General features: G+C 39.7%; 1 pseudogene; it reads left to right on the forward strand.

Moving 5' to 3' along the window:
- Nucleotides 1-219: 219 nt before the first annotated feature.
- LOC141116629 (olfactory receptor 5AS1-like) lies at nucleotides 220-1655 on the forward strand (annotated as a pseudogene).
- Nucleotides 1656-11795: the final 10140 nt, after the last annotated feature.

An 11795-nucleotide genomic window follows, 5' to 3' on the forward strand; every position in this document is an offset into this window, starting at 1 on the left:
AAGTGGCCATGTATTAAAAGTCAGCAGCTGCAGTATTTGTAGCTGCTGGCTTTTAATTTTTTTTTTTTTTGGCGGTGTGGGTGAACCCCCGCTTTAACCACAGATCTAGTCTTGGTTCATGTGTAGTGTTCAAGAGCACTGTTAATGCCACAGCATCCAGTACAAAACATTTTAGACAATTGTGGTAACAGTTTGGGAAAGGCCCTTTTCTGTTCGAGGATGACTGTAACATCATGCACAAAGCCAGCTATGTAAGAACATGGTTTGACCAGTTTTATGTGGAAGAACTCAAGTAGCATGCACAAAGCCCTAACCCTATTTTTGGATGAATTGGAAAGCCGTTTGAGAGACAGGTCTTCTTGTCCAACCTGACCTTACAAAAGCTCCTTTGGCTGCGTTAGAACACATTCCCACAAACTCAAAATGTTATACTCACAAAGAGGGGTCAACTCTATATTAATGCCTATGGTTTTGGAAAAGTATGTTCAACAAGCTCATATGATCAAGTGTCCACAAACTTTTAGCCATATAGCGTACATTTTAGTAATGATGATACCTCCTCTTGATGCCTTGCCAATTCAATCCAAAACTAAAAAGACGCTTCAGCTGGACAGCACCAGCAAATATCTTGCACCCCCTGAGACAGGTTTTTTAGTTTTATATAGAGTCCCCAGAGTTAAAATTTGAACGTTGTTTTGTGTGTCCCCTATACTTTACTCTTAACAGACATGAACTGAATGCCGTGAAGGTAATGAATCAAACATCTCCAGAAAGGTTTATCCTCCTTGGCCTATCTAATGTTCCAACTCTCCAGGCTATCCTCTTCCTCCTATTCTTAATGATGTACATAATGACGTTGTCAGGGAACCTTCTACTGATCATTGTGGTGAGAATCAACTGAAAACTAGAAACCCCGTGTATTTTTTCTTGACTAACCTCTCCTTTACTGACATCAGCTTTTCTTCCAACATTGTTCCAAAAATTCTCATGAACACTTTGCTCAGTATGTTGGAATGTGTGCCGTACAGATGTACTTCCATTTGGCTTTAGGATAAACGGAGAGTATCATTCTAGCTGTCATGTCTTATGACAGGTTCGCTGCCATCTGTAGACCATTGCACTACAACACCATCATGAACAAGAAGATTTGTGCCAGTTTAGCAGTGGGGTCATGGAGTATGTTCTCTGCCATCAGTGTCACCCTCACGTTCCATCACGCCTACTGCAAAAGTCCTTACGTCCACCATTTCTTCTGTGAGATACAGATTTTCCTTCGAATGTCATGTCAAAACACTTGGCTCAATGAGATGGCCATATTTATTCTGGCAAGTTTCATTGTTATGTGTTGTTTCATCTTGACTCTAACCTCATATGTCCAAACCATCTACACCATTTTGAAGATCCATTCCTCACAGGGAAGAGAAAAAGACTTCTCAACATGTGCTTCCCACCTGACCGTGGTGATTGTCTACTATGGGACCATCATGTTTGTGTACCTGCAACCCCTCTCTACTTACTCTCCTGAAACAGACAAAACTGTATCTATTATCTATACAGCTGTGACGCCGCTGTTGAACCCAATTGCCTATAGCTTTAGGAATGAGAAAGTCAAGAACACCATTAAAAGAAAACAAACAGGAGACAAAGAGCTATGATGGAAAACAATGATTTGTGTAAACAAATGGTATACTTTTCCTTGTTTTTAAGCAGAGGCTACATAAATATATATACAGTATATAAGTAGATGCAAAATGTCTATATAGATACATTCATGCAATAAACAGTTTAAAATTGATTATGTCTGTATATATAAAATAAACCTAATATGTGATAAATGCACAGATTGCCATTGGGGACCACTTTATGAAAAAAAAGATAGTAATTTATTCATTTTCTTAAATTCTGAGTCGCTGACACAGTATATAATGAGTAAAGTCAGAACCCAGGTATGCATACTTTTGCCAGGTCTGTAATTTATTAAAAAATAAAGCTACAGGATTAGCATGACAACCAAATAATGATCACTTTCCGAAGCAGGCCTTCCTAAAGTCACTTCCACAAATTCCAGAAGTACTTGTAAAACCTTGTATTTGATATGTAACCCAAAAAAATGAAAATAGTACCTCTTGAATGCCCCCCAAACCCGTGTCATTTGGATCAGCATGTGAATAGACTAGTGCAAGACAGACAGATCGGCTTGTCAGGCTCCAGTAGACTTCAACAAAATAGTGGTTGCCTGCACAGACACCAACAGGGTAAAAAATGGCTTTAGCTCCTGTTCTCCACCTGTAGAGAACTCCTCAGATGTGTTTCACTCTTTTCGGGGCCTAATCGTGGAGATGGTGGAGAACAGGAGCTGAAGCTATCTTTTATCTATCACATTCACATCTATGCAACAGACTGCAGAAGGCCACCATTTTGTTGCAGTCTTCTTGAGTTTGTATATGATATGCTGTACAAAGCTGGTCTTCTGTATATTTTTGCCATATGCTGCTCTGCTGTACATTCTCCTGACTGCTGACCAATGTGAATCTGTAAAAGCACTGTGGCTCTGTGGTTAACTTGTGCTGCTTTGTTCCCCACCTTCCAGAAAAAAAATCTATTCTTAGGGCTTATTTACACTTGCTTCGGCTTCAACACACATTAACGGCTAGTTTACACTTGCTTCAAAACAAGGTATCGGACAGGCTTTGTTAAAGCTCTCTGAATGCTAGTCAAAGCTCCTGTCACTAAATAAAATGGTTAGCGTACAGTCCTGTTTACACCTTGCTTTTGCTCTGCTTTGCTTGGGCTTTGCTTAAAAAATGATACCCCATGTAGCTTTAGTGGTGCTTCAAAGCGTCTTCAAAGCCTCCATAGAAGTCTATGGCAAAGCTCGCTTGAAGCCCCACGGAAGCCTCACTGAAGCCCCACCAAAGCCCCACCAAATGCTCATCGAAGCCCCATTGAAGCTCCACCAAAGCCTCATCGAAGCCCCACCAAAGCCTCATCAAAGCACCAAGCAAAAGCAAGGTGTAAACAGAACTGTAAGCTAACCATTTTATTTAGTGACAGGAGCTTTGACTGGCGTTCAGAGAGCTTTAACAAAGCGTGTCCGAAGCCTTGTTTGGAAGCAAGTGTAAACTAGCCCTTACAGTGCCTATTAAACGCTCATAAGAGGTACAGGTATAGGCAATATTACCCACCATAACCCCGCTCTAGTCAGCTGAGGCAATGCACTCTTCTTCCTGAAGCTTTTGTCTGTGGGTGGTTCCTTGGCATCATCAAATATAATGGAGGGCTATTGCCCATGTATTGTATGTAGTGAGGGCAAACATGTAACCGCAACCATGAATGTCTTAGAATAGAGGCTGCGAAGGACTGGTCGCATGTATGTGGGACCCCTCTGGAGCACAGAATAGGTTACAAATTTCTTCTTATTTTTGCACCCCTAAATATAATAAGTGAGGGGGGGGTGACCATTGTAAGGGTGGACTTTTTGCTAGTTCCTGGAGTTGGACTTTCTTGTAAGGAGGCCGACTGAGATTCCTTTTATCTTCCCCAATATCATAATATCATTCTCCCTTTTTGTACTTTTAAATGTGCTTAGAAAAGGAGTAGGAAATGAAGGTGATGTGAATAAGTAGGAGAACAAGGGCATTGTGGACAGAAGATTCAGTGGCAGTAATTAGACATGTGCAGAATGGGGAAAAAAATTTGTTTTGTTTTGGATATATTCGTTATGTTACTAATTTTTTTTTCGTTTCGTAATTCGTTTAGTGTCGGAATTCATTTATTTTCGTTTCAATTTCATTTAATTTTGTTTCATTTTTGTTAAATTTTATTTTGTTTACTCCAAATTTTAAGAACGATCTGAATCTGGATCGGTCGAAAAATGATCGACCAATTTGAATTCTGTGTGAAGGATAACTGATTTTTAGACAGGGAAGGCCAGGAAGGCGGCCGCCACGTCCTTCACAACCGATGACTCATCAGCTGTCAGCGGGCTTCCCCACTGACAGCTGAAATGTAAACTAAACAATACCAGCAATAGAAAATTCTGAAAAAAAAACACCGTGGGGTGCCCCCCAATCTATACCAAGCCCTTAGGGTCTGGATTCTAAGGGAAACCCCATGCCAAAAAAAAAAAAAAAACAGCCTAGAGTCCCCTCCAAAATCCATACCAGACCCATATCTGAGCATGCAGCCCGGCAGGCCAGGAAAGGGGGAGGACAAGCGAACGCCCCCCCCCCCCCCCTCCTGAGCCATAACAGGCTTCCGCTGCTTAAAAAGCAGCTATTCTTCACACAGAATTAGAAGCGGTTGATCATTTTTCGATCGATCTGAACTTTGATCATTCTGAAATTGACACCGGGGAGTACACAGGGGTGTACTCACATTTGTGAGATACTATATATATATGTATATATACATATATATTTATATACAGTATAGCTGGTTGCTGCCTCTGGTCTGCCTTTCTCCAATGCCTCCAGATTGAATTATTTGAATTATTTCATTAGTTGACAATGGTGACTAGTGAAGGAGCTGACCAGAGCCATAAATCTCCCGGTACTCAAGGATTTTTAGGTGCAGCAGTTGTTATTTTATGTTGGCTGGCTCATCCTTTTCACCCATATTTAACTATCCAACATCAGTGCCTGACTTTACAAATGCGCTTTTGAAAGAATGGTCAAACATTCCCATAGACACACTCCTAAACCTTGTGGACAGCCTTCCCAGAAGAGTTGAAGCTGTTATAGCTGCAAAGGGTGGGCCAACTTAATATTGAACCCTACGGACTAAGACCGGGATGCCATTAAAGTTCATGTGCGTGTAAAGGCAGGTGTACCAATACTTTTGACAATATAATGTATATATCCTTCTTTTTTGAGCTTACCATTTATAACCACTGAAGGATTCCCATGGATGGGGGTGGATTGAAAGACATTTGTATACAAAAGGGGGGAACAACACCTCAGCATATCATACCCTGTTTAAAGGGAAAGCGCATGAGATCTGATTTTCATTGGGTCAAACCACAAGGTGAGAGTATTGGAATGTTGGTGATGGATTTTGCACAATACAAGTTGGAGTGATTTACAAAAACGTTTGTATACAGTATTTATGGCACGAGTAGAAGAAAATAATGATGGACACACACATTGATAATTGAAGGACTTTTTTTATAATTATTGTGGACTTGCACAGTTGACTTTTGTTTTTTTGGATATATGATTTTGTGGCATAATTGTTTATGTTTATCTAATACTGCGCGGCACTATTTTATATATTATTATATTAAACGGATTGTTTATGTAGACTACATATGGCAGTTGTTGATAAATATAAAAGAGATTTACAATAACTATATAATCAGATGTAACATTTAGCAAGATTTCACTGCTAAAAAAAAAAAAGTGAATATTAATAATGATATTAATAGAAAGGTTAAAGTATACAATATGGAAACCCCATAACTAAAATATCATATAATCTTTACCATGTAATTTTAAATTCAAAAGTCATCTTCAGTCCTTTTCAAACCACAGCTTTTATTATAGGAGGTTCCTGAACAAGGATCTACAATTTATTTTTTTTTAAAATGCAACTTTTTTATAATACATAGTGATTTAGCAAACTATTTTTTATGATATATACTGATTTATTAAACTATTTTTTTATGATACATAGTGATTTAGCAAACTGTGATTCAACTAAAGTTTACATTGGGGCAAAAAGTATTTAGTCAGCCACCAATTGTGCAAGTTCTCCCATTTAAAAAGATGAGAGAGGCCTGTAATTGTTATCATAGGTATACCTCAACTATGAGAGACAAAATGTGGAAACAAATCCAGACAATTACATTGTCTGATTTGGAAAGAATTTATTTGCAAATTATGGTGCAAATTATGGTGGAAAATAAGTATTTTGTCAATATCAAAAGTTCATCTCAATACTTTGTTATATATCCTTTGTTGGCAATGACAGAGGTCAAACGTTTTCTGTAAGTCTTCACAAGGTTGTCACACACTGTTGCTGGTATGTTGGCCCATTCCTCCGTGCAGATCTCCTCTAGAGCAAAGGTTTTCTATGGGGTTGAGATCTGGAGACTGGCTAGGCTACTCCAGGACCTTGAAATGCTTCTTACGAAGCCACTCCTTCGTTGCCCGGGTGGTGTGTTTGGGATCATTGTCATGCTGAAATGCCCAGCCACGTTTCATCTTCAATGCCCTTGCTGATGGGAGGAGGTTTGCACTCAAAATCTCACGATACATGGCCCCATTCATTCTTTCATGTACACGGATCAGTCGTCCTGTTCCCTTTGCAGAGAAACAGCCCCAAAGCATGATGTTGCCACCCCCATGCTTCACAGTAGGTATGGTGTTCTTTGGTTGCAACTCAGCATTGTCTCTCCTCCAAACACGACGAGTTGTGTTTCTACCAAACAGTTCTACTTTGGTTTCATCTGACCATATGACATTCTCCCAATCCTCTTCTGGATCATCCAAATGCTCTCTAGCAAACCTCAAACGGGCCCGGACATGTACTGGCTTAAGCAGGGGGACACGTCTGGCACTGCAGGATCTGAGTCCCTGGCGGCGTAGTGTGTTACTGATGGTAGCCTTTGTTACGTTGGTCCCAGCTCTCTGCAGGTCATTCACTAGGTCCCCCCGTGTGGTTCTGGGATTTTTGCTCACCGTTCTTGTGATCATTTTGACCCCACGCGGTGAGATCTTGCATGGAGCCCCAGATCGAGGGAGATTATCAGTGGTCTTGTATGTCTTCCATTTTCTAATTATTGCTCCCACAGTTGATTTCTTCACACCAAGCTGCTTGACTATTGCAGATTCAGTCTTCCCAGCCTGGTGCAGATCTACAATTTTGTTTCTGGTGTCCTTCGACAGCTCTTTGGTCTTCACCATAGTGGAGTTTGGAGTGTGACTGTTTGAGGTTGTGGACAGGTGTCTTTTATACTGATAATAAGTTCATACAGGTGCCATTAATACAGGTAATGAGTGGAGGACAGAGGAGCCTCATAAAGAAGAAGATACAGGTCTGTGAGAGCCAGAAATCTTGCTTGTTTGTAGGTGACCAAATACTTATTTTCCAACATAATTTGCAAATAAATTCTTTCAAAAATCAGACAATGTGATTGTCTGGATTTGTTTCCACATTTTGTCTCTCATAGTTGAGGTATACCTATGATGACAATTACAGGCCTCTCTCATCACAATTGGTGGCTGACTAAATACTTTTTTTGCCCCACTGTATATATATCTTAAACAAATCAAAGAAAGTATAAAGTTTAACCTGTTTATGCAATAGTATTTAGGAAAAGAAAATATAAATATTCACCAAAGACCAGAGATCATCCAACTGGGAGATGCTACAACTAAATGTTTTGTCTAATTGTCAGCCGAGGGACCTAAATCAGTTTAGTGTATTATATTTAAGATATTCATTTAAGACATTCACCTCATCTTTACCTTTCTGCACCGAGCATAGCAATATTTTCTGAATGCTATTTCATATTTTTTAAATAATAATAGAAATAAATTAGAAAATACATAAAATAGTGAAAGTCAAGGAAATGTGATGTGTTTCAAATTGGGAAAAATTAATAAAATATTGTTTTTTCTTTTGGCCTATATGAGCATTACTGCCTAGCAAGGTAAGACACACTACTATATATCTTTTATTGTTTACATTTCATAAAAATATCAAAAACTTGATTTAAATAATTACTGTCACCCAAGGATTTATCTCAGGCATTAAACATGCATTCACCTATCGAGTGGCTAAATCAAGTCAGATTTGCCCACCATCCGAACTCCCCGTCTTTGGAAGGAAAGAAGGTTTCTGGAAAGGGTTATCACAAGATTTTGGTGTGTGTCTGTAGACATTTGTGCCTGTTCATCTACAGATTATTTGTGAAGTTATTTTGGATCACAGTTGGCAATCTAATTCACCCCAAAGGTGTTCAGTAGGGTTGAGGTTTATAACACAGATCATAACATTTTCTACATGTATTAATATTTAGTTGATGTATTCTACATATTTTGCATTATTACATGTAATGTAATAGCTAAAGCCCAACTCCAGGTTGGAGGCATAGCTTCCATTTGGGATTGCAACCTGAATTGTCATATGCAGTTTAGTGCATTTGCTCTTACCATGCCATTGCATATTAAGTATACACTGTATGACAAAAAATGTATTAACACCCATCCAAATACCTGAGTCCACGAGTTTCTAGAAAAGCAAGCTGTTGATGCTACACCATATAGACCAGACATTTTACCCTATTGTTGTAACAGTTTGGAGAAGGTCCTTTTCTGAATAAGGATGACTGTAAAACACACTCTAACCTCATGCACAAAACCAGCTCATTGAAGACATGGCTAGACCAGTTTGGTGTGGAGGAACTCAAGTAGTCTGCACAAAGCCTTGACCTTCATCTTTTTTTTCAGATGAACTGGGAAGCCAACTGAGAAACGGTCTTTTTGTCCAACATCCGTACCTGACCTCACAAATGCTTGTTTGGCTAAGTGGGCACTTAGCCAAAAGACAGGCCTCCAAAATCTTGTAGAGGCTGTTAAAGTCATAAAGAGGGGCCAACTCCATATTAATGCACATGGTTTTTGGAATGGGATGTCCAACAAGCTCATATAGGTGTAAAGGGCACAATCAAACCAATCAAAAGACATCATGTGTCCCCTAAACCAATTGATTTTTTTTCTGGGGGGGGGTTGGATTATAGTGTGAAGAAGACTTAAATGACAGCCCACCCTGTCTCTGGGGGGTACCGCCATGCTTCCAGGAGTCGGGGGGATGCTACATAATGATTTTAACAATACTGTAAAAATTGTTATAGATGATCTATAGCTGCCCCCATGCAGTCACATTTGTATTTTAGATGTAAATTTATATATATGAAATTATATACAGTAAAACCTTGGTTTGAGAGTAACTTGGTTTGAGAGCGTTTTGCAAGACAAGCAACATTTTTTGATAAATTTTGACTTGATATATAAGCAATGTCTTGATATACAAGTAGTGTCATGTCACAACTGAGTATAGAAGAGAAGAGAGGCGCCTCTAAGTGTAGAAATATGGTTACATTTAATGAAGGTACAACATTTAGCAACTCACATGGTTGATGATTAAAACAAACACATCCTTAGCTCCCAACTGTCCCTGATTTCGAGGAACTGTCCCTGATTTGGACGAATGTCCCTCTGTCCCTCTTTCCTCCTCATTTGTCCCTCATGTTGGTCTGATCCATGTAGTTGTATATAAAATTAACTTTTTTTCTTTCAAAAAGTGATTCCCAGTGCTAAACCTTTCATGCAATTTCTAAATTGTTGCATTTGTACACTTCAAAAGCCAATATAAAGGAATAGTAGTGATATAAAAAAAAGCCCTTGTGGATTTATTTAACCTTTTTTTGGTTAATTCTCTTTTAAGGGGGTGTGGCAGGGGGCGTAACCTATACCTACATACGTTTGCTAGTAGGTGTCCCTCATTCCCATCTCAAACTGTTGGAAGGTATGTACATCTATGCAGGCATCCGGGGTAAAGCTGTCCACATAGACCATCCTCTGCTCCGCCATCAATGTCATCCCTTCCACACTGCGCTCCATGTGCGCTTCAAGCCTCGCTTTCAGTTTGCGCTACTGCAGGGTAGTCTTCCCAGTCACGATTGCAGACTGACAGCGATGAGAGCCGTTGGTGCGGAGGATGCCTGCATACTTAGATGTGCCTCTTTTAATCATCAACCATGTGAGTTGCTAAATGTTGTACCTTTATTAAATGTAACCATATTTCTACACTTAGAGGCGCCTCTCTTCTCTATTATACTCTGTAGCTCCTGCTTGATTTTGCTTTTAATCCCCCTGTGGAGGCGGCTATTTGTGGATGGACATTTAATGGTTACACAACCTTGCTATAATCACATTGCTATAATCTTTTTATATGGACTATAAACTGAAAGACCTATGAATAAATGGTTGTGAAACGAATCATCTGAGTTTCCATTGTTTCTTATGGGGAAATTCTCTGTGATATACAGTACAAGTGCTTTGGATAACAAGCATGTTTCCGGGACAAATTGTGCTCGAAATCTAAGGTTTTACTGTATATGAAATTACCTCTCCCTGTATAAAAAAGAAATTATTTAAATGCTGCTACACCCAAAAAGTTAAATACCACAAATTCAAAGGCTGCCAGACCCTCAAAGACATTTTATGTTTTCAGGTAAACTAACATAGTGGAGTGTTTAACAAAAAAGGTTAATTTATTCTTTAACAGATTCGTTACTATAAGATTAAGATGTCCCCTGACAACCTGAGGATAGACATTTTTAGTACTGGTGTGCCATCTGCTGGTCAGGCTGGTTATTAATTGAATATACAAAACGTTAATCAGTAATCTGGGCTACCAATGAGAATAAGGCCTCATTTATACTGGACGTTTTTGCAGCTGCTCATAGGGGCTTTAGGCATTTTTTCCCCTGCCTTTAAACTCCCATGTACAGTATGTTAGCCTATGTGTCCATGCACACTTATGCCTACACACGGTCGGACTTTGTTCGGACATTCTGACAACAAAATCCTAGGATTTTTTCCGACAGATGTTGGCTCAAACTTGTCCTGCATACACACGGTCACAAAAAGTTGTCGGAAAATCCGATCGTTCTGAACGCGATGACGTAAAACACGTACCTCGGGACTATAAACGGGGCAGTGGCCAATAGCTTTCACCTCTTTATTTATTCTGAGCATGCGTGGCAATTTGTCCGTCGGATTTGTGTACACACGATCGGAATTTCCGACAACGGATTTTGTTGTCGGAAAATTTTATATCCTGCTCTCAAACTTTGTGTGTCGGAAAATCCGATGGAAAATGTGTGATGGAGCCTACACACGGTCGGAATTTCCGACAACAAGGTCCTATCACACATTTTCCGTCGGAAAATCTGACCGTGTGTACGGGGCATTAGGCTTTTAGCAGTGTTTAGTAGCAGGAGATCTTAGAGGCAGGAAAAAACTCACTGCCAGTGCATCCAGGAGCAGCAGAGTTTTGGCAGGAAAAATGCTTGATGCTTCTAAATGCATCCTAATGCATTCAAGCGCACCTAAATGCTATGTTACAGCTTTACATAGTAGGTGAGGTCAAAAAAAGTCTAACCTGTGTGTGTGATTATAGGTCAGTATTACATTGTATATCCCTGTATGTTGCGGTCGTTAAGGTGCTTATCTAATAGTTTCTTGAAACTATCGATGCCCACCGCTGAGACCACAGCCTGTGGAAGGGAATTCCACATCCTTGCAGCTCTTACAGTAAAGAACCCTCTATGTAGTTTAAGGCTAAACCTCTTTTCTTCTAATTTTAATGAGTGGCCAAGAGTCTTGTTAAACTCCCTTCTGCAAAAAAATTTTATCTCTATTGTGGGGTCACCAGTATGGTATTTGTATATTGAAATCATATCCCCTCTCAAGCGTATCTTCTCCAGAGAGAATAAGTACAGTGCTCGCAACCTTTCTTCATAACTGATATCCTTAAGGACCCTTTATTAGCTTAGTTGCCCTTCTTTGTACTCGCTGCATTTCCAGTACATACTTCCTGAGGACTGGTGCCCAGAACTGGACAGCATACTCTAGGTGCGGCCGGACCAGAGTCTTGTAGAGCAGGAAAATTATCATTTTATCTCTGGAATAAATCCCCTTTTTAATGCATGCCAATATTCTGTTTGCTTTGTTAGCAGCAGCATGCCATTGCTGAGCCTATCATCTACTAGGACCCCCAGGTCC

The sequence above is a fragment of the Aquarana catesbeiana genome, linkage group LG13 (genome assembly GCF_042186555.1).
Source record: "Aquarana catesbeiana isolate 2022-GZ linkage group LG13, ASM4218655v1, whole genome shotgun sequence".
NCBI lineage: Eukaryota > Metazoa > Chordata > Amphibia > Anura > Ranidae > Aquarana > Aquarana catesbeiana.